Source organism: Pagrus major, chromosome 18, assembly GCF_040436345.1.
Source record: "Pagrus major chromosome 18, Pma_NU_1.0".
Taxonomy (NCBI): domain Eukaryota; kingdom Metazoa; phylum Chordata; class Actinopteri; order Spariformes; family Sparidae; genus Pagrus; species Pagrus major.
Window position 1 is genome coordinate 12,571,708 of NC_133232.1, and position 24,675 is coordinate 12,596,382.

The following is a 24,675-nucleotide window of genomic DNA, read 5'->3' on the forward strand; positions in this document are numbered from 1 at the left end:
TGGGAGCAGCAATGTCTGCTTGTTTACACAGCGTGTACATTTTCAAAGGAGGCAGGACTCAGTCGCTGGTGTGCAACACACCAATTTAAAACTATCCTCCAGTTTTGCTGAATCCACAACCCCCGACTATTTCAGCACCTCCAACATTAAAGCTGCATTCTCATGAAGTTTACATAGGCATGTATGAAAGGGCCTTAAGGCACAAAAGGATGAGCAGCTGAGTTTTACTGTAGGGTTGCTTGTGGTGAATTCCTTGTGTAGGTTTATCATGCTGTCCATCAAGATCATCCTCTGATGCTTTACTTTGTTCCTTGTTATGGTGTCTTGTTCGTCTGTTGTAATCCGGTCAGAGTTGTGGAAGAAGTCTTGAACGTCTTTGGTGATGACCTGGAGGTATCTTGCTTGTTTTGCCTTGGTTTGTTTTTTGTTCAGAGATTTACAAGATATTCCAAACTGTTGGATCTTGTGGAAAATGCGATATTTTGTCAGAATTTTTCCTGATAAGGTTAATGCTTGTTTCCTGGGTGGAGTTTTGTGTTTGCTTGCGGAGAACTCATTTACCAAAGCATGGTGGAAAAAAAGGGTACTCTTAATTGAGGGATTTCTCAAGTCACTTCCGCTAATCATCTTCTCAGTCATGGTTTGTGGAGAGTTTATGACACATTCGGATGCATGCTTCGCTCGTAATTTAATTGAAAATAAAGTACTGATTTCAAACACATTATTCAATTATTAAAGAGAACTGAGAGTTATGTCACCTCCGTCAGCACAGATGTCAACTCCATAAGATGCAATATCTGACGGAGTTGACGTCTTACGGTGTTGACGAAATGTCACTTTTTTTCACTTCACAGCATAGTTGTAGTGAGTAGCCATTTTATTTTTGAAAGATGCTAAGAGTTCTCTTAATGCTAATCAAAATACACCTTTTTAAACCACAATTCATATTCTGTTTTGATTTAGAAGGGCAACTGAGTTGACCTGTTATGGTTGAGACACACCTGATAGCAATATTATTTCATGAATTTATCAGAAAATAGTGCCTAAACAGCATTCCCGCCTTTTTTTGAAACCAGGAAGTGAAACAGGGGTCCTTAGGATATAGCTGACCGTTTTTATGCCTGATTAAATTATGCTTTTGTAGAAATCTGGAGTTGACAAAGATCTGAGACACAACTTTAAAGGGCCAACATTTTTTAACAAAAAGTATATTTTTAAACAAAGATGATTATAATAGTACATTTGACATCTATGTTATCAGTAGGTGCTGTTATTTTTAGATTTTGAAGACTTTTATGATTAATATTTTATTGGGATTTTTGAATATCACACATTACAAGTACACATGTGGAAAATGTTGGTTACGAAACAATGTTGAGACTTGTATACAGCAAGTAAACAAATAACTATGTTATACAATGCTTGCACTCCAGGAAAAGGAGAAAAACAACCAAAAAAAGCGAGACGAGCAATCTAACAAAGGATAAAACAGGACAGCACAACAGCAATACAATAAAATTAATTAATTAATTAATTTTTTTTTAAAAAGGGGGGGGGGGGGGACTAAGAATAATAACAGATCATAACGTGTAACATGCTCAGCGATGCTAGGTGTCATGTTCAGATTGGCTACCATATCTCCTACACAGGTTCTTTCATATTGGACAAGTATCATTCCCATTTCAAATTGAAGCCTTCCACTCTGTTTATTAGCCTGTATGATAGGCCCTCCAGTGCAGCCAGTCTGGCTAAGTGCAGCATTTCAGCATTTCAAAACCATTAAGTAATACACTGAAGCTTCATGACCTCTACCAAAAATTTTCATTATTTGTGTGAGGAAGCTTACAGTGGGGGGAGGTGTTGAAAGAGACCCGAATGTGTGCAACAGCAGGTGTCTGAGTTGTAAGTACTCGAAAACTGATTCTGGGGTAGGTGGAGTTGTGTCTTGATATCAGAATAGGACTTGAGTTGACCCCAGTATATAGGTCTCCAAGGGCCAGGATTCCCCTGTCGACCCATGACTTCCAGAGAAAAGGTGATTTCCCTATGCAGAGTTTAGGGTTGGTCCACATGGAGGCTGCAGTGTGGAGGTTTGCATCAAAATCGAATATGAACGCCATTCTTTTCCATACCCACTGTAAGTGTGAAATAATAGGATGACTCTGTGCCTCTAATGAAAGCTTAGTGGTGATATAATGCATAGGAGGGAGTGGATTACACAAAGGGCTTTCTAGACCAAACCACGGGGGTGCTCTCTCAGGAGGTAGCGCCAAGTGCGCCAAGTGTCTCAGGCTGAATGCATAATGATAGAAAAGCAAATTCGGGACCCCCAGTCCACCTTGATCCACTGGCCTCGGTAATTTTTTCAAGCTTAATCTGGGTCGCTTATTGTTCCATAGGAATGTGTTGCACAGCCTATTAAACTACTTAAAATATTTTGGGGGATCTTCATTGGTAGTGCCTGTAATAGGTAATTAAATTTGTAGGTGCAGTTCATTTTTATCACATTGACCTTGCCCCAGAGGTAAAAGTAATAGTCGAGACCACTGTTCTATATCAATCTTAAATTTGTTCAGAAGGGGCTCAAAATTAACCTGGACCAAATCATTCAACGACGGGGGGAAAAGGATGCCTAAATATTCAATACCTGATTGGGGCTAAGTGAAATCACCAGGTTGGAATAAGGTCTTGGGGCAGTAGGGAGTCAGAGGAAGAGCCTCTGATTTGGCCCAGTTCACTTTATATCCAGATAATTTAGAAAACAATTTAATGGTTTTGAACAGAGCAGGGAGAGAGCGTTCTGGCTCTGTTATCAGGACCAAGGCATCATCCGCGTAAAGCATCAGTTTATGACTACTACTGCCTACTTGGATACCTGGAAAGTCAGGGTCTTTACGAATAGCCGCTGCTAGAGGCTCCAACGCCAGTGCAAAAAGTAAAGTGCTCAAAGGGCAGCCCTGCCTAGGGCCTCTATGGAGCTCAAAGGACTGTGAGATTATGCTATTCGTTGTCACTGAGGCCTTAGGCTTGGTGTATAGAAGATTTGACCCAGCTAATAAATATCCTGCCAAAACCAAAAGCTTCCAGGGTGGAGAACAAATATTGCCACTCCACCCTGTCAAATGCCTTTTCAGCATCCAAAGAGAGGGCAGCAGCAGGGGAGGCGCATTTTGAGAGGTCCACATGATGTCAATCAAACGTCTAATATTATCAGCTGAGCTCCGAGTGCGAAAAAAGCCTGGTCGGGGTGAATCAGGTTGGTTATCACCTTATCTAACCTTACAGCTAGAATCTTAGCAAGAATTTTACTGTCACAGCCAATCAAACTGATTGGTCTATAGCTTCTACAGTCTAGCGGATCCTTATCCTTCTTTAAAATGAGAGAAATTAGTGCCCTTATCCAGTGCCTCACTATACATTTGCAGAAGTAGAGGGGAGAGTTCCTCAGCATACACCTTAAAAAATTCTGCTGTGAAGCCATCCGGGTCTGGCGCCTTGCTAGATGGAAGGCCTCTAATAACATCCACAATCTCCTCCCTAGTGATTGGCGCGTCAAGCAAATCTACCTGGTCCACTGATAAGGTGGGGAGAGTGAGGGAGGTCAGAAATGCATGCATCTCTTGCTGGTCAACTTGCGTTTCTGACGAGTAAAGCGTTGCATAAAACTCTCTGAATATCTTATTTATCTCTTTGGGATCCCGCGTAACAGCACCACCTTCTGTCCTAATTGCTGCTATTGTGCTCTGAGCCTCTCTCTGTTTAATGTATCTAGCCAGCAATCTTCCTGCTTTGTCGCCCTCTTCTAAGTATTCTTGCCTAGCTCTGAAAAGAGAGAACTCTGCCTTCTGAGTCAGAATGGAGTTAAGTTCATATTTTAGTCTGGTCAGATTAGTGAGATTTGAGGGGGTCATATTTTGCTTAAATACAGCTTCAGCGGCATAAAACTTCTTCTCCAAATTGTTTTATTATGTTAGATTTCTTTTTGAAAGAAGCATGTTGTGTTATATGACCTCTAATAAAGGCCTTGAACGCTTCCCATTCCACACCAGCAGATGGTGCTGACGCCAAATTAGTTTCTATAAAAAGATTAATTTGAGTCCTTAAAGATTCTTTGAAACTTAGGTCAAGCAAAAGGCTGGAATTGAGCCTCCACCTGGGGGATTTAGGGGTATTGCAAAAAGGGGTTACACAAAGAAACACAGGAGCATGATCTGAGAGAAGAATGCTACCGATAGAGCTAGATACTATGGAGGAGATACCAAATCCAGAAACAAAAAAATAATCGGTCCTAGAAAATGTATTGTGACGCGGGGAATAGAAAGTATAATCTCTTGTGGTTAATAACCGCCAGACATCAACTAGACCAGAAGCTTTGTCCATTTTGTGCATAATGGAGGCTGATTTGCATTGACGCTGTGATGGGGTGCTACGATCCAATATGTTATCCATAACCTGATTAAAGTCACCCCCCATCAAAATCGGGTAGTCTCCCATATCGTTGAGTTTACACTTTAGTTGCCCAAAGAATGTGAGATCATCAATATTAGGGGCGTAAACATTAGCTAATATTACTTTATGGCCCTGAATCTCAGCGAGAAGTAACAAAACCCGTCCAGCATCATCAATACTTTCCCTAATACATTTGAATTGCATTTGTTTGTGGACTAGAATTGCTACCCCCCTGCTATGACCATTCCAGCATGAGGCGGAGACATGACCAACCCAATCTCTGCAAAGCTTTCTAGATTCCTGAGTTAATAAGTGAGTCTCCTGCAGAAATGCTATATCACATCTTTTCGACTTAATAAATGTTATGACTTTTTTCCTTTTGATAGGGTGGTTAAGACCTTGCACGTTCCATGTCATTAGTTTCAAGGTCCTTCCTTTATCAGCCAGCATCATTATATTGGAGTAGGTCTAGTAACCGATGCATGTAGGGGATGTAACCTATCATTAGGAACCACCTTCGCTGAGCAACAAGCATCATGTACATGGGCAGGAAAAGAATTGGGGAAAAAGAAAAAAGAAAACAATATGACAGGAAAAAAAGATGTGTATACATATTGATACATGGTGCCCGTGAACTGCCGTCACCTGCAGGTGCTCAAAAAGCACCAAACCGAACACACAAAAAACTTGGTCCGTGACTTTGAACAGTCTAACAGCTCGCGAAGAGGGCAGTCATGCAGCTATAATTATGTAGCTAAAAATTAGTAAGGGCTACATCAGTACAAGAGCTGTGTAAGGGTCATAAGCAATAAACAGTCAAATATAACCAAAATACTTGAACAAGTTAGTTTTAAGTATCTCTCCACTCATCTAGTAATGTCTATCTGAGGCATATGTCTCCCCATTAAGCCCTTATCAGCTCTGGGTTGGTCTATAGTGCTAATGGAAATGGTGGGAAGGAACGGAAGAAGACAAAACAAAACAAATGTATTTCTCCACCCCAAAAACAGGTGAAATAATAAGTGGGTGAGTAATAAAATAAAGGTACACCAGTAAGTTCAGGGAGTGACATACATTACAGATATGCTCCCCCTACTATAGCAACTCTAATGCCAACAGTATAGACAAATAACAATCTGAATCAGAGCACAACCAAAAATGATAGGTATAATAAAAGCCATAATGCCTCCATCCAAAATAGTAAATGAAATATCTCTTTCATATTCAGATGTGTTTAACAGTGTAAATGAGAGACGTGTACAGTTCAACTGGATGGTTCTAGGTAACTTAAGGGCAGAATATGAATATGCTTTCACGGGAGCAGAGAGCGAATGAATTCCAGTGCTTTTTTGGGGTCTGTGAACTCACGTCTACCGTCCACCGTCCTCGGGGAGAGCACAGCTGGATACATCACGGAGAACTTGATCCGACGCTCGTGAAGCAGGCATTTGCATTGATTAAAAGCAGCCTGTTTCTCGGTGACAAGTTTGGAGTAGTCAGGAAAGACCATGATGTGATGCTTGTCCCAGTGCACCTTTCCCATCTTCCGCGCAGCTTCAGCGATCCGTTCCCTGTCCTGGAATCTCAGGAAACGAGCAAGGATCGGTCTAGGGGGCTGGCCGTCAGGTCTGCATCTGGCAAGGGCGACGTTTCAATCACATTTACGTGTCAGGATCTGGTTATTATAGACAAAGATTCAATATTTAACCGTCATGTATCATCACAGTAGCAGCGTTACATACGTTGGCAGCTGTAAACACTAATAAAAACATTATAAAAGTACATCCGGTGGTTTGGTGCCTACCTGTATACTGAACATGTAAGGAGTAGTTAACGTTTATAATCATCAGAGAACGTTACAGATGTTGTTTTTGGTTCCTATCTGTTTCCTGAATATATTCGTACGTGTGTGAATGTGTAAATGAGAGACATTAACTTATAGCACATTGTGGAAGGAGCTTTCTAAAGTTCACTCCATTCACTTGTATTAGTTCACGGGGCAGATCTGCCTCCTCCAATATGGCGGCGACGTCGACGTACGGTCCAGCGCTCAATGAGGCGTCTATGTATATATGTCTATGGCTCTGCTGCTCAGCTCTGCCAGGAGCATGCGTAAACACAGGGCAACGAGTGCCTTAAAGGGGAAGCATCATCACATTTCTTAAAGGCATTTTTTAAATCATTTCCATTAAATTATTGCCAAATCTGTGTTAAGTGGCTCTTAATGAAATGTATGCATTTTAATCCAAAAACACATTTATGCTTCTTAACAAAATAACCATATTTATGCTCTTAAAATAAATATTTATGTTGTATCTATTTTCCTTCTCTGGGCTGTGGACCATCTTGGATTACACTACTGTGGCGGTAAGTGAAGACCAGTTGTGTTCTACAAAGTGTTTTACCAAAAGAGTGTGTGCGTTTTTCTTTTTAGAAATATTATATCTGTGTTGGATGAACCTGGTAAGCATTGTATTACCTGTTTCACCAACATATTGCATTCCGCACTGTTTATGTAACCAATAAGTGGATTTACCAGGGTTATGGTAGCAGTATACTACCTATCCAGTTTATTCACAACTATTAATTTCTGGACTGAAATGCATCAACTTCATCTTCACAACACTTCATCAACACACAACCACAACTGCATGACCTTAACTCTTTATCACTAGATTGAAATAAAAATAAAAACACAAAATATAGTTCCCTCTTTCTTTCTTTGTGGAAACAAATGATTGTTTACATTTCTGAACAATTCAACACCGGACGGTCTTCAACTCAAAATGAAAGGAATCATCAGTATTTTCACGATCCGCTTCCAAGATTGTAGGTAAGAACCCACAGGGAAGGAGCATGTCACGATGCAGGACCCGTTCTCTGCCCTCTCCATCCTCAGGCTTGACCACATAGACAGGGATACTCTCATCTGGCTGTTTGACAACAACATGAACAGTGGACTCCCACTTGTCTGAGATTTTGTGCTTCTTTCTGAGACTCAGGGTCCTTACAAGGACCCTGTCCCCCACTTCCAAAGGCAGAGCGGTCACTTTAGCATCCCAGTGCCATTTGTTCAACAGCTGCCTTTTCTCAGCATTTCTTGAAGCTAGCTCATATGCATGTCTCAGTCTTTTCTTCAGGTCACGCACATATTGTGAGTGCGTTTTGGGGTTGTGGCCTTGAGGGCTGATGCCCAAACATAGGTCAATGGGAAGACGCGGCTCTCTGCCGAACATGAGAAGAAAAGGAGCTTCCCCAGTCACATCATTTCTTGTACAATTATACGCGTGTACTAGGGGCCTAACATATTTCCTCCATTCCCCCTTCTTTTTCCCATCCAGAGTTCCAAAGAGATCAATCGTTCTGTTGAATCGTTCTACCGGATTCCCTCTTGGGTGGTAGGGTGTTGTGCGAGACTTGGAGATTCCAGCATGCCTACAAAGTTTTGCTACAACTTCTGACTCAAAACAGGCTCCTTGATCACTATGTAGTCTGCAGGGAAAACCATAGTGACTGATGAAGTTCTCCCATAACACTGTGGCAACAGTTTTGGATGTCTGGTCTCTTGTTGGATATGCCTGTGCATATTTTGTATAGTGATCAGTTATGACCAGTACATTTCTAGTGTCTCTTGAGTCAGGTTCTATTGACAGAAAATCTATACAAATCAACTCGAGGGGACCACTGACTTTGATGTTAACCAGTTTTGATGCCTTTTGCACTAGCTTTCCGTCTAACACATCTTTCACAGCTTTTACATTTTGTCTCAATGTACCTAGCCATTATCGGCCAATAGAATCTAGCTCTGGCTAGTTCCAAAGTTCTTTCAATGCCCATATGCCCCACTTCATCATGAACACCTTGTGACTGCTAGGTATGACAAGTTGATGAAAAGCTTCACCTCTTTGGTTGAGAACCCTGCGGCACAACACGCCATCCATCAAGGGTAGTTTTGATCGCTCTCGTAAGAGTAGGGCTACCTCCGGCCTCTCAGTTCTCATATCCATTGTCTCAGTGTCGATCCCACTTTCAAACATGTGAATAATTTGTGCTAAGGCAGCATCCTCTCTGCAAACAATGAGTGAGTGCAATCAAAGTAAGACACTAAGCATTTTTTACAGACAGCATACAGTACCTGTACCAAAGACAATGCCGGTGCCTACCTGAGACATGTAGCACACGCTGTTCAAGTTGCATACACCTCCACTTGAAATAAAATGGGGAGGGCTCCGGTTGTTAAGGGGAAGTATTTGATGAAAGCTTCCCATTGGTCCTTAGGTGGGACTTTCACAGATGGAGAACTGCAAGAAAAGAAAAGCACGTGTCGCCATCAGGTAGTTGTGATGTCGGACTGGCACCAATGAATGTCTTTAATATGGAACCATCCAAAGGATATGTGTCGAATCACAAACATGGCATTTTGGCTGAAGAGCTGCCTGATGTTGCATGCAAGGCCACTATTACTATTCCAGCTGATTTATATAACCCTACTGCAGCAGTCTTCATCCATCACAATATTTAAACATTCCACCAAAGAATCACGTATATAAATTCTTGATAGGAATGGCAGTGTTAGCTCTCTGAACAAGTTGGAAACTCTGTTGAAGGTGCCCAGCATAGTCATATCCATCAACGGGCAATACTGGATAATGGGTGACAGGACGCGCAAAGGCAAATTAGGGCTAGCAATGAAGGGAGTGTCAGGGTCAGCATGAAAGATATGTTTTGGCACTGTAGGACATGCAGAAGGAACAATATCAGGGTCAGTGTGACGGACGGTGTTGGGGTCACCATGTGGGACATCACTGGGGTCACCATAAGGGACATCACATGAGTCACCATGAAAGACATCACTGGAATCACCATGAGGGTCATTGTTGGGGTCAGAGTGATGGTCAGAGTCAGGGTTTGAATGGTGGTCAGAGTCAGGGATAGCATCAGAGCCAGTATTATAAAGAAGCACCCTCTGCTTCAAAGGTCCTTGATGTACCTCTAAGTGTTGCTGGTTGATGGCAGATGGCAAACTGAAAAGGTAGAGCAGAGAAAACTTGCTTCATGATAAGGTGTATGCCCACCATTGGCCCCGACCAATCCGCCTATCCCAGACTTTTGGCTCTTTATACTACAAAAATGGCTGAAAACATTTTGTGTTGACACACGAAAAATATAAATAATATAGGTGATGGAGCTTAGCCGCTAGCTAAAACATACAACATTATCCCAACAAACATCTTAATACACAGAATATTTAAACAGATAAGGTGGATGGCTTGGTTTAACAAAGATATTAATTGAACTTTAAAGGTCACAAATAGTGCTGCTTACCTGCAATAGTCACAGTAGAAGTGAGCACGGCATTCTCAAAGGCCCAAAATAACTCTCATGGGTGCCACCTAGTGGCTCAACTTTATACATCAATAAAATGTCAGAATGCAATTACTATTAAATACTTGGTTTCACTAATTTAGTTTACTAATGCACTGAAGCCCATGCCTTTTGCTTTACTTGCAGCTTTATTTGAGAGGTAAAATGATGATAATGCAACACTTTTCTCACTATATGAGCTATTATTACAGTATGAGCTGTTATTACATTATGAGCGGTATCAATAAGGCTCTTAATGTAATAAGTTATTACATTATTACATTATGCGCAAAGCCCTTATTACGTTATACGGGTTAGGGTTAGGGTTTCATTACATTATGAGCCGATTATTACATTATGAACTTTTATTACATTTAAATTATTACATTATGAGCCGTTATTACATTATGAGTTGCTACAGCACCGAAACTGGCAATGTTTACCTTTGGTCTCTGGAGGACGTCCCCGCGGCCTGGCATGTACCAGACGGCAGATTTCGGCCCGCTTACTCCCTGATTTTCTTACAGCTGTGTCGTAGAAGAGAGGGGGAAAAGGAAAACAGAGAGAGAGGGAGAGAAAAGGAAGTTTTAAGTCAGAGTTGTTCATGTTCAATGGTTGCAATATGCCTTGTCTGACGTGTAAGAACAAGTTAACTAACAATACTAGGACTAATAATTACCAGTTACAGGTTACATAAGCAACCTGCTAGTTCCGGTCACTTAATGAGTGAAATTGCCTCAACCCGGTTTAAGAAATGTACACTCACTGATTCCAGAGGTGGTCCAAGTTGGACCTGGCATTGGCCACGGGACCTCCCTTCTTACCAATGAAAAAGCAGCCCTTGTCACCCTGCGCTTGAGCTTGCCTCTTCAGGCAGAGTGGCCTGATGCCCGTGAAGTAGGCATCAAACCACTGTTGGTGGGAAAGGAAATGCCAAGCTGGTTTTTCAAGTCTGCCATCTTGTGGAAATGTTTTTTTGACTCTAATGTTAAAATAAAAACGCTCAACTCACCCTATCCTCTTCTGCACTGATTACCACTGTGTCTTTCCTTGAACTGGAGCAACACCCCGGCACCGACGCTCACCTGCCTGTCGTTCCAGTCAGTCACCTGTGATGGGGGATTATTTTTGTAGGCACACAAACAACTTTCAATGTACGGGAGTCAAAGGTGCAGGGAAACTGAGCCAACATTAGAATAAGCGCACGCTTACCTTGAAATCCACAACTGTGTGTTCCGATTTCCGGTGCGTAATCATCAGGGTCGCCATGCAAAAGTACCGGTAAATCGTCATGCGCTTCTCCGATAACTGCTCGCTACTTTGCAGCTTACGGCAAGCTTCCTCGATCCATTCTTTGGCCTCCTCCAGCAGACCCTGGTGCTCAGACCAGGACTCCTCCTTCCTCTGAGAGCTGACATGCATCACAGGTTCATATAGGAAATGTAGATTTAACACATCAAAAAAGAGTCAGCTTAAATGTCAAATAAATCATAAGCATAACCACCTCCCCTCTGCACCCTGCGGTGTCTCCTCTTCTTCACTGAGCACAAAGAGTCCTTTGCTCCTCATTCATTGCAATCAAGCCTATTCAACACACCTGACTTGGCAGAAACTCACTTGATAGCTACTTCACTTCAATGGTCTCACAACAACTAACACAAAAAGTATCTAGACAAGATTAAATATTTCAACTAACTTTCTTCACAGAATGCCTAAACACCAAGGCTGTGTCCAAATTCAGGGGCTGCATCCTTCAAGGACGCAGCCTTTGCGGCCCACGAAGGCCGGGTCCTTCGGAGAGACCTTGAAGGCCGCGTCCACCATTGTTAAATGGGACGGTCTAGCCTTCGGAGTATTTCCTGGTTGCATCACCAGGTGTTCATGCATTAAAGTCTGTTTTGGTTCAAATCTATCAAACGTGTACATTTATTTGTGTATTTTAACTGAAAGTTGAAATTTGGAGGTTTTATAGTCCCTTGAAGTTTAACATATCTGGCGTTGGATGTTCAAATGACTAAAAGCCGAGTATAAACCCATTACTTAAATTTGAATGTCATGTCTGCGCCACTTGATGTCGCCATTTTCTCTTGCTTCCTCTTCTGTTTCGGGACTGAGCAGCGGTGCACAAAGGATCTTGGGATATAGCAGGCCGCGAAGGATAGTAGCGGTGCGTCCTCCAAAAAGAGGGAAGGGCAGGCTGCATTTGTGGGCCGCATTTGAAGGAGCCTTCGAATTTGGACAGCCTTCACGCAGCGTTGTGACGTAATTGGCCTTCAAACAGGGCCGCCCCTGGCCAAATTGGGGCCCTAAGCAGAATTTTATTTTGAGCCCCCCCCCCCCCCCATTACAAAATGACTGTATCATGAAAGGCCATTTAGGTTTACAACCTTTATTAGTAGGAACAAATCAAATGAACAGCCTCTTTCAACAATGGAACAAGCCTTTTACAGATGCAGGCTGCTTCAGTAGACATGGTGCTTGATGGCCCTTGTGACGTACTGGGCGCTGGCTCCGTGTCACCCTTAGTAACAAACTTAAGCATTGACCCTGTTATGACAAGAAATCCATCATACAAGCAGATTATTAAGATTTGTTTTGGTCTTAATGGTAAATTACACAATGAAATTAATGTAAACACTAGCCTCACAAAGATTAAAATTAATGCAAATAATAATTATATTCAATATGATTTTATTTTATTATACTATTTTAATCCCACAAGGCGGCGCCCAATGAGCATTGTTAGGGGTCGGTGCCTTGCTCAAGGGTACCTCGGCAATGCCCAGGATGTGAACTAGTATTCTCCATTACTAGTTCACATCATACTTTTTTTTTTTTTTGTCTGAGCGGGACTTGAACCGGCCACATCTGAGCCCCCAAGCCAAGTCCCTACGGACTGAGCTATTGCCGCTATTTGATACCTCTATATTTAAATATTTTTATATACTTATTTTTACATTTTGTACTTAGGTTCTATATTCCTATACTGCTGTTTGCTGCTGCAACGCTTTAAATTTCTCCATTGTGGGTCAAATAAAGGATTATCTTAAATTCACCAAGAGATGGCGACATTTTACCTCCATAAAAATAGCCCAAAACTTCTATTGATAGCATAGATTGATAGGCTATAAACCTGAGCCAACATACGACCACCAACTGGTCAATTAACCACTCCTTTTTCAACAGAGGTGAATGTATATGCAGTTAACAAGACATTCAATAAATGATAATCAGGGCCGCTGGAAAATTTAATCTCCAGTCCAGAATTATCCTCTCTTCTGTCTCATGATTAGCAGGCTAGCAGCTGGGGTGTTCCTCCTCTTGTTTTGACTTTGTCTTTCTTTTGCTTTCTCCCGATTCATATTGCCGTTTGGAGGCCATCTCTCCACCTGCATCCAACTGCCTGTCGGCGCATCTGACCGCTGATTGGTCAGATGCTGCGTGCTGTCAATCATTGCGCCAACGTGTGCGGTGTCAGATTACTCGTTTTTTTTTTTTCTCTCCTGCCTCGGGCTGACTTGGTGCTCTACGCGCGCCTCACGGCAGCGATGCGCATCCTTTGCGCATTTGCAGAGAATGTGTCCCCTTGCGCAAAATGGGGCCCCCCATGGATCGTGGGGCCCTACGCACAGCGCGTGTTCTGCGTGTAGGGAGGGGCGGCGCTGCACAAATAAATATTAAAACCAACATTTTTGGAAAATGAACTCATACATACCACTCCGCAAAGCTACGGTGAAGGCCAAGAGAGGCGGCGGAACAACGGCCTGCGCCGCGATTTAATCACCCAGCTACATCAGACACACAAAGAAATAATCAGCTGGGAACTGAGTGACAGAGCCGCGGGACGGCAGACAATTGTGGACTTACTGAAAGGGACAGGCAAGCGCATCCAGGAAGGGCTTCTGGCGGAGCGATGCGTCCCCCCACAGCCGATTGCGCTACAAATAGCGGAGATCGCGTCACCAAAGTGCCCGTGTTACGCACACATGAACAATGGAAGACTAGCAGAGAGCATTACCTGAATGAAGAGGATTGTACACCCGCAACGGCCACGCCGAACCACCGCGATAGACAAGCCACAGCCACCAGAGAGAAGCGGAGGAAAAGGATGAGACAGGTGTGTCTGCACCTCTATATGTAAGGGCGCATTGTGCCGCCCCTCGATCAGGATGCCCAATAAGTTGGCACAGTGCCATATAGTGGCAGGGAGGGAGACGACCTGTCACACGTCTCAGTTATAAAGACATATGCTTTTTTATATACATATATTTTTGTGTGTAAAGTGTATTTAATTTAAAGGGAAACTATAATTTCTTCATGTTTTTTATAAGACTGTTATATGTCAGCCAATTAAAATGACCATATCAGTATAAAAAGCATATACTTTTTATATATGAATATATACAATTATATATAGCTTTTTGTATGTTAATGTTATGTAAACTATGCTTTTTTTGTTTTTTTTAAATAAGATTCTTATATGTCAGCCAATGCAAATTACCATTACAGTTTAAAAAATATATGCTTTTTATGTATTAATTTATAACGTTTAACACAAGTTTCTATAGTCAAAAACATATGAATCACATATTAAAATGACATGACTTCATTTGTTCCTATACTGATACTGTCTTGGATCAAACAAGTTTAAAACTGTCAAGACATGGTTTGCCTGGTCATCGCCCAGAACAACTAATTTCACCATACAGTGATATAAATGCAGTCTGTATAGATCTGTTATGTTGAAAACATGGCTGCAAACTTTCAAGTCAGTAGTCTTTATTAACAGTGGAACATTGCTGGGATTACAGTGCCGACAGCAGTAAACAAACAGCAGTAAACTCTAATCTTAGAGAAGATCGTGTTTTCAAAGATATCCTTTGAATGAACTAGTGGCAAGATAGGAATATGTTTCACAATTTCTTTTGATATTTTCACACACGTGTCATGCCTGGATATAGACATGAAGAGCACATGCTTATTCTACTCCTTCTCTAATATGGGAACGGCGTCACCATCAACTAATTGTTGTCATTACAAACTGGTGTACACACCTAACTGATTTGCCTCTTCACATCTAAAGAAAGGAAATTAAAGGCTTAAAGGGAAATTTTGTTGATTTTCAAACTTTCCCTCTATCTATCCGAGTTAGGGATATAATGTGAAAAACATCTGCAGTTGTTGACGATGTTCTCCGTGTCTCTGGTGCGCAGCTGCAAAATCTGTTGTTCTTCCGCCTCCAGTGACGTCAAATGACGGCGCTGGCCCCAGAGACAGAGAACATTTGCAACAACTGCAGGCATTTTTCACACTATACCCCTAACTCAGATAGATAGAGGTAAGGTTGAAAATCGGCAAAGATCTCTGAGCAAATGCTAGTACTGCCTACTGTGTAGCATGCTTCACTGATGTAATCTACCAGCACATCTACAGTACGCATTACGAGTATGGTGATTTTTTTTTTCCTGCACACTGCATATCTCACAATAAACAGGCACTAAGCAGTGCATAGTATGGTTAAAATGCTGTACATACTTCCAGCAGACAGTAGTCAGTACAAGTATTTGCTCAGGGCCAAGGACTGTGTGATACACTTGTGTAAAACTTAGAGCAAACAAAACAGTTTAATGGAGGGCTGTGGACACAGTAACGTTTTTACTTTTTGACCAGAGCTCAGTAATCTTGGCGTTGATCGTGCTTCCAATGCTGGAGAGCTGGGTCCCTGGCCACCTCTCAAGAGTTGCACCTACATATGAACAAAAATAAACAAAAAACAAAACAGAAAAACAAAAAACAAGAATGCAAAACCTTAGTACAGTAGGCTGAAATCAGGAAATACACAAAAGCGGAGACTATTGAGGAAACACCTATTGAATCCGAGGTGTATACGTGTATATGTAGATATAGGCTATATAATTAACTGTATATATTGTTTTAATTTATTTTCATTCCAAATTCAATTATCTGTATATTTGTACTATGTATGAAGGGGCTACAACTCATTTTGTTTTGCAACCCTGTGTTGTAAAATGACAAATAAATGACCTTGAAAAGCTGAAAACGTACTGTAAATGGCATCCAATTTATTTTTGTCCAGTGGTAGACGAGCATCTGTCTTACAAATACTGTGGCCAAATTTGCATTGAGGGCATAGGCCCATGCAGTTTCTCAACCATGACTCCAGTCCCAGGATGGATCTCAACCTGTTTAGACAAGGACTCAAGGTGAACATTTAAAGTTAGAATATATATGATTTGTTCAGACCAACAGATTTTAGACATTAAAGCACATTAGATCTGCCATACTCATTAAAAGGTCTATTTTATGTGCTGTATTTATTTATTCTTTACAAAAACATTACTTTAGAAGACTGGGAGACAGTCAGTGATGGAGTGACAGATGCAGACGTGGAACTGGTCAGCGTAGATCTTGGCATGGACAGCAGTGAAGCGGCAGATGGAGAACTGGACCTGGACTGCGGACAACCTGGGAGGGCCAGCGGTGGTGTGGTACGCTCCAACCTGGATCTCTTAGGAGATGCAGCCGAATCAATTAAATTCCTCATGCTCTGTAGGAGTCCTGGCACATCTAGACATAGTATATCAAAAACAAACAATTAGTTATCATCACTCTTGTTACGCCCCAGTCTAGGGGTGCCTAGAGCGCAATATGAAAACGGGTCCCCAATCTTCCCCGAGTCCCAAACAGCCACTCACAAGTTTTTATATACAACAGAATAGTTTATTTACAATAACTTAATGGATCAACAACTATAAATATAACTAAGGAAGCAACTTCGGGGTGGACCAAGGCCAAAACAATAACCAAAACACCTCTATCTGGGAAAATAAATCTCTTAGCTCAAAAACCAAAATCACAATAAACTTACCTCCCTCACTAACGAAAAAACAGGAGAAAACACGTTCAAATGAAAGGGCAGTCCACCCTTATGTAGGAACATATCTGTCCATCGCCTCTGCATTACATTGAGGCCCTGTTGTTCTTGTTAACCCTTTTCATCTGGATGAAGATTATTTACATGAAGGAGGCACCTTTCAGGCTGACATCTTATCTCCTGGCAGAGAGGATAGTGTTCTCCTGGACCATAAAGACTTCAAATGAGGACAGTTTTAATTAATTTACAACCCAAAGCCTTTGGATGAACTTTCTCTCCCATTTCTGAACTCTCTTTCCCCTCAAAACAGATAAATCCTGCCCTCACAGGTCAGTCTGAGGAAACATGAAGTTACCTACTCTCTCCACATCAGGAGGGACCGAAGCCATCTGGTTATCAGAGACTGTGTTAATACAATGTCTTTACATTTGCAGATTAAGTAACACGCCTGATCTCTTTCTACCTATTTCTCTCCCTGTCTCTATGACTTCTGATCCACAAACACTCTCCAGAGTGGACACCAGACACCTTCTGCTGAGTTGTTCTATGCTGTTACTCTGTCTTCTGTTATTTACGACCCTTATCTGTGGTCGCATTCCAACCAAATGGTCTCTGTGTTCCTCCAGATTTCAGACCATTTCTAATTAACCATTAAGTTAGGATCTCATTCTCTTAATTCCAACAGATTAAGGATCAGTAAGAGAAGCTCATAAAACTGATCTTTCTCCCGTTTCTCTGTGATGAAATTTGACTGAAATCAAATTTAATGTTTAAATGTGTCTTGTGTTTGGTGGAACCACAGTGCCCTCCAGTGGTGAGTCCTGGTACAGTTGGACGAGAAATATTCTGTTTAATATGTTCATGGTTATAACCAGTAAATGACTCTGATATGTCTTTGTTTTAACAAGTATTAAGCTGAATATGTATAATTAATGTTTAATCACGTCATAATCCTTTTCATGATAGACAAAGTACATCTATTGAGCCATGGTGAGAAACTGTGAAAGGTGAAGCACGGTTTTGAAACGTTTAAAACTATAAGTTTAGTTTAGTGAGTTTCTGTGAATCTTCACACCTCCACTAAATCTTGGAGACAAAGCCGGTAAGCCCCGCCTAGACACGCCTCGATTTGCAAATAATAAAACGGAGAGATCACGTCTCTCGAGTTCAGTTTTTCAGTTTTTAAGGTTCAGTTTTTAGTTTGAATTTTTGTTTTAGTTTAAGTTTTGTTTTAAAGTTTCTTTTGTAACTTATTTTGAAGCTCTTTACTTTACTTTGAAACACGCTCCAAGACAGCGATCTCAACAGAAGTGCTCACACGTTGATTTTTCTCACTTTATATTTTTCGCAGTATTGATTAGCTTCTTTTATTAAGTTTGTACCAGAACGAAGTTCTGTTTTAATTTGTTTTATACAGTTAAGTATCGTAACCTGCTTTTGAAGAAGTGAACTTAATTTAGATTATCTTGCATTAACTAACAACGGAAGATCCGCCTGATCAACGTATCATCCTCAGTTATTTTATTCAAGAAGTTAAATTTAGTTTACAAAGTCAGAGCCTGAAAACCACTCGAAGAAACGAAGAAGAACATCTTTATCACAATCATCATCACGACACTACAGCAACTTGCTGTGTCCGAGACCGTGCAAGCGGTTTCCAACGAAAGACTCTGACAAGCCCCCAGCGCTCGCTAGCGGTACCATCCCGCTGGGCATTGAGCCAAGATCTGCACCGGATCGGTACGGGACCAGCTGCCCTCTTCCTAAGACAAAGGACCGAGGTGCCCAACCGACTGATACCGGACGAGCTGACCCTCGGCCATTGGACCGGGACTGCCAGCTAGAGCCGCAAATCACCCGAGGGAATCCGCTGCCGCGGACTCCGCAGCTCTGCTGAGAAAGTAGGCTCTCCATCACTCACAACAGCTGGATTCACACATGATACATGAGATGGTGTATATGGCTCTGATTAATATCTTTTAGCTTAAGAGAAATTCGTTTAGGGTCTCGTTAGTATTAAAATTACTCACGTAATCTTTAAATGCTTCAACCTAAATCGTAATCTCACCATCAGCCCATATTCCACTAATAACCCATTACTTAGTTATTTCACTTTTCCTGTTACCTGTTGTTATTCATTTAAATTGCCATTTCATTTATTTAACCTGAATTATTTAGTCAATAAACATATTTAACCGTATGTCGTTGTCTGTGCAGGTTTGTTTTTAATGTGGAGAACCGATGGATATGTGTAGAATTCACTACTTCATTTATGAGATTGAATAAATTGATCTGAAATTGATTAAAATTGATACAAGTTAAACTTGTCCAGTCGAATTTGATTAATTACCTCCGGTTTATTCAAATGGACAAAATAACGGAGGTGGTGCCCCATTAACGAGTGTTTTATTAATCGCCAGTGATTAATAAATTACATTTATTATTAGTGTATCTCCTACACTTACTATTTAAACAAACAAAAGAAAAGCTTGTTGATCTCCACCCAAGGCTTTTCCAAACGGACATGTGGTTGGTTAGAAGAGGAGGAGGATGAGGAAGTGCTGTCTCTTCTTGACAGCCGCCATCTTGGCTCCTTATATATTGGGTGTCATCAGCTGCAGCCAATCACAGGTTAGGATCGGATCTCTCTACACCAATCACCTCTTGGGGATGGCACACTCCTATTTGCATATAAAATCAAAACACACACACACAGCAAAACACACAGCAAACGACACAAACTATGACCACAGTCATAACACTCTTCTTTAGGCCAAAGTAGCGTACAACACAGTCAATTCAGCCTACAGTCATTTAGACAAAAAAGTGTAATAGTTGTCTAATGGTTCAATGATTGATATAATGATACCTTGAAGAACCATCTCCTTCAATATAGCATTCTCTGCTTACGTAACCATTCAAAAAGGTTTGTTCCACCTGGTGTCAACTGTCAAAGTGTTATTATGTCACTTTCAATGTCAAATTGACAGAGGCTATGTCAAGTGACATGGTTGTCAGTTGATATACTGATATGTTAGGACACTTTCAGCAGTACACTGGTTGTAACTAAGGGATTAAGCATGTATAAGTTGTGCTTATGCATTAACTTTTAGTCAAGTTAACTTGTGTAGATGGGTGCATGTTTCTGAAACAAGGTTTCACTGCCAACTAACAACTTTCTAGCATTTGTAGTGCGGTATACATGATGAAATGGTGACAAAACTGTTAAAACAAAAGTATGAGCTCTGTTTAAACAAGTTACACTTTAAAACTAGAGTTGACTTGTTTAAATGTTTAAAGTTTCTACTTTAACAGTTTTATTGCTGTGAACACATTCCACCAAGAACATTCCAAACTATTTTATCATTTATACAACACAACAAATGCGAGAAAGTCTTTTGTCAGTTGGCAATGAAAGTTAACACATAAGCTAAAACAGGCTGAATCTCACCCTATTCATAGTTGAACAACTAACAAATTATTTTGAAATGCTGTAAATTAAAGAGGACAATCTGCAATTAAAGCCATAGTAACTCTATCTTACTACTAACAAAGATGACAGTGCCTCTGTAGTGAGGCCACCCTCCTCGTTGTTTCTTCCCATGGCGCCATTCAATAACAGCTGAGTAGTTTTTATCTTGCTGAGCTTCCCAAAATCCTCCCCTTCACTCCACTGCACCACGGCAAACTTCCTCTTCATGTGTCCTGAAGAGATCAAATAAATCAAATCTTTGCTAAGCTTAGCAATCAATAAATAGAGTAGACAGAAAATATGACTAAGCTAAACATCCTTTTTTGGACAAAAACCACTTCAGGTATCTGCAGGTTTAGGCCAGTTAGATTTAGGATTTTTTTGATGCCGCTCAGAATGAAATTTAAGACAAATGTCACATATATCGTGATATACAATTCTGTTGTCTAAATTGATAACACCAAGCACATATTAACCCAAATTTCTTCCTAAATTTGATCCGAAATATTTGAAGGAATATAATTGAAAATTGCATTTTTGGTTTTATATCACACTTTACATTACCACGCAAGTCTTGATTACAAATAGATGAGCACATATTGTGATGTACAGTATATCGCTATTGAGAAAAAGTCCTGATGATTATTGTGATTTTTACTTACAACCAACCAGAGAGGGTCAGGTGGGTCTGGTGTTTGCTATAAACAGACAGTAGAGAGATGCAGGAAGCACATCACTGGCTACAAGATGTTTTTGATCATGGTTATTTTGGCCAAAGGCTGTGCAACCAAATATAGTACATATATAATATAAATAATTATTCTATTTACTGATTTAAAGGGATACATTTAAAGTTTAGAATCAAAAACAAATATTCTGTAATATTGCAGCAAATAGAATAATATTATGTATTATATGCTCAAAACGTTAAGCCTACCCATTGTAATCTATTCATTCCCCATGTTTCTGTCTTGTAAATTGATAATTCCATGGGAAAAATGGATCTAGTTAACAGCTGTGCAGTCCTGATCACCTGCTACCTTACCCATGTTTATAAACAAACACATGTGGCTATGCTTTATACATCTCACAATGCTCTAGTGACAAAACTTAACTTGCATGCAGGCTATATGACTCACCTGTAGCTAGACGAGAGACCCCCTACCAGCCGCTCTATTTTGTTTCTCATCAGATCTGCATTGATCTAAGAAATTATCATTTTCGCTCTTCAATGACGGAATTCTTTAATCCCTGTAGTCTAACGTTAATTACTAGGCTACATGAGTTAACGTATCTGTCCCTGCAAACATAATATGAGGGTTGCGGGTTCCACTTGTGTTATTGGCCTATCATAGAAATCGTATTAAAGCTAATTTATGTTAATGTTACGTTACCTTCTAAAAATGCGCCACTTTGGGTAACGTTAGCTAAAAATGACTGTTAAGCTAGCTAGCTAAGTGAACGCTGAAAATGAATTAACTTTAGCCAGACAGAAAATCAATTGTTACATGAATAAATGTATGTCAAATTTAAGCTAAAACATTGAAATACATATGTTAATTCACTTACCTCTAAATTCACCCAACTGTATGATAGCAAAATCTGGTGGCCGCCATTCGTCTTCATTGAAATTCATTCATTGATTCACGTTAGATAGCGTTGCTTCCCCAGTCGAGTTGACTTACATTAGCTACCCTACAAGACAGTAACGGTAATAGCTATGTCGAAAAGAAAACACAACGTTACTCCCAACACGAAAGAAAAAGATTGGTTGAGAGAAAATGTTCCTAGATGTACTTTGACAAGATGGAAAAAAAGGTTTGTGCTACATCTGTTTCTTAATGCAGGTTATAATTACAGTGATTCTTTCCTAGTTACTTTCGACTGTTTCCTTAGGAAAATCAACAGAACTTTGACTGACACTGAAAAACACACTGACAGCTAGCGAAAGCTGTGTTTGTCTCCAACACAGTCTCCAAACTCTTGGACACTGTTCGCATAGTCTGTCTCCAGTCTGCACGTTTCCAGACTTTTCACTGTGACAACCAAGCTCCTTCGTAATATTATTAACATTAAACTCGCTCCAAACGCTGTTGCATAGCGGACCGAAGCGGAGCTAACTAGTTAGCCAATTTCAAACTGACTTCACATTACTCTTAAGCAACTGTAAATACTATCAAAACGTGGCGACACTTACCTGTGGCTCAGGTGCAGTTGCTGGGTCCCGTATGGTTGGGACTGATACTTTTACCAGGGTCAGTGTCGAGGCAAAGCCAGCTTTGTACTGACCCTCGTTACTGAAGCAGTCCGATGTGAAGTGGTTAGCACACACAGACAAACTTACAGGAACCGTAGCTGGCACGTTGTCTTTAAAAATGAAACGCAACCACTGTCTCTTCTGTTCTGTAACATATTGTGTTCGTAAGCACCAGTGATGATAACTGCGCCTGCAGTAGCTGTGTGACGTCATGACTCATGTATGCTCGCAGCACAGAAGTAAAACAACACAGTTCAGCTCTATGTTCGTGTGCGGTTCTTTCAGCAATACATTACATGGTGTCAGAAGTCTGAAGTGCAGAAAATAAACATTTGTGATGGCGTCCTCACAGTTTGAGCACCCGAGGATCGACTGGGATGCTGCCGACTTATACCAAGTTTACCGAGTTTGAAAGATTCCGAAGTCATGTCACGTTCGTCTTTGATGGTCCGCTCTCGGAGCTAGCAGCTAAACAACAAGCCGGCTGGCTAGGTACGTGGCTTGGGGAGCAGGGCAGGGAAGTGTACAAGACATTCACCTGGGCTGTGGGTGAAAAAGAGGATCCCTCTAAAGTGCTGGATAAGTTTGCAAGCTACATCAGACCAAGAAAGAATAAAAGGATTGCAAGACATCACTTCAAGCAGAGGAAAAAAGGTCAGACTGAAAGTTTTGACAACTTTTTGAAGGATTTGAGACTCATCAGAATCAGAATCAGAAATCAGAATCAGAAACAGATTTATTGCCAAGAAGAATTTTACACCAACAAGGAATTTGTCTAGGTGAATAAGGTGCATACATTGAAGACAATAAACAATAAACAAACAGTGACTATAATAAATATAAAAAAGAAAAAATATTTTTAAAAAATTATGAAAAATAAAAGATGTACAAATTCTGCATTAATGTAATGCAAAGATTTCAAGGGCGGTGATGGGTTTGAGTGCCAGAGTGCAAGAGTCAGTGTCAGTGTCAGTGGGGGTGGGGGTCCCGGGACTTGTTGAGGATCCCAACTGCAAAGGGGAAGAAACTGTTCATATGGCGGGAGGTTTTGGTCCTGATGGACCGCAGCCTCCTGCCAGAGGGGAGGGTGTCAAAAAGGAAAAAAAAATGGACTGTGAATATCCTGATCCGGATGATATATTAATTGATGCAATCATTGCAGGTGTGAGAGAAAAAAGAGTGCAAGAAAGGCTGCTGGATAGAGGTGAGGAGCTGACACTGCCGAAAGCTATTGAAATTTCCCAGCAGTTTGAAATGTCACAAATGAAAATTTTCAAAGAAGCAAAGGTGTCTGTAGTGACTGTGAGACCCAAACATGCAACACCTAATAAGTATATGCACAAAGGACAGACAAAACCCACGCACCAGAAACAAACACCAGATAACAGGCAGAGGAGCTGCACAAGCTGTGGGAAAGATCCAGAGCATAAATGGAGCAAAGGAAAATGCCCAGCAAAGGGATCAGTGTGTTCATACTGCCACAAACCAAATCACTGGGTAGCTGTATGTCGCAAGCGTGCTGTCAGCACAGTGAATATTGAACCAGACCAGGATTCTTCAGAGGAGCAGATACTGAACATCAACCTTACACAAGATGAGAGATCTGGGGATGATAAATGGACAGTAAACTTGGATATCCTGTCACAGGAAGTATTGTTTAGGATTGACACGGGCGCCAAGTGCAACACCCTAACTCTGGACAGGTACCAGTTGCTCATGCATGAAGGTGAGCTGAAACATTCCAATACTGTCCTACGCTCATACTCAAATCACAAGCTAAAGCCTGTTGCTGCAGTTGATCTTCTGCTAAAGTACAAAAAGTGTGAAGTGAGTGCAGAGTTTGAAATCATGGACATTGCTCAGGACAATGTGCTCAGTTGTGCTACAGTGGAGGCTCTGGGCCTGATTGCTCGTCTTCATTCAGTGCAAAAGACTGTTGAAAGAGACAAAATGTACAGCGTTAATGCCTTTACTCCAACACAGAGTGTATCTACAGGTCTGAATGAGTTTCCAGAGCTGACACGCACCACCGGAACCTTGCCAGGTACATACGCCATCAAGATCGATCTGGACGCCAGGGGTGTGGTCCATCCTGTCCGCCGCCAACCCGCCGCACTTAAAGCAAAGATTATAGAGAGGCTGCGTGAGATGGTGGAAGACGGCTACATTACAAAAGTTGGTCAACCTACTGAGTGGGTGAGTTCAATGGTAGCTGTAGTACGTAATGGCAAGATAAGA

The 24,675-nt window shown here is 41.1% G+C and overlaps 2 long non-coding RNA genes across 3 annotated transcripts; both read right to left on the reverse strand.

Annotated features, from left to right (window-relative positions):
* Positions 1 to 1,580: 1,580 nt before the first annotated feature.
* LOC141012860 (uncharacterized) lies at positions 1,581 to 10,878 on the reverse strand. The gene is made up of 4 exons (XR_012180417.1): positions 10,826 to 10,878; positions 8,613 to 10,725; positions 8,351 to 8,517; positions 1,581 to 6,124 (listed from the first exon to the last, which is right to left on the reverse strand). It is a non-coding gene; the product is annotated as an uncharacterized lncRNA (long non-coding RNA).
* Positions 10,879 to 11,045: 167 nt separating this feature from the next.
* Positions 11,046 to 13,880, reverse strand: LOC141012861 (uncharacterized). 2 transcript variants are annotated; one of them, XR_012180419.1, is made up of 4 exons: positions 13,832 to 13,880; positions 13,681 to 13,751; positions 13,529 to 13,601; positions 11,046 to 11,224 (listed from the first exon to the last, which is right to left on the reverse strand). It is a non-coding gene; the product is annotated as an uncharacterized lncRNA (long non-coding RNA). The 2 variants fall into 2 exon arrangements; XR_012180418.1 differs by lacking the exon at positions 11,046 to 11,224 and having other exon boundaries at positions 13,496 to 13,601.
* Positions 13,881 to 24,675: the final 10,795 nt, after the last annotated feature.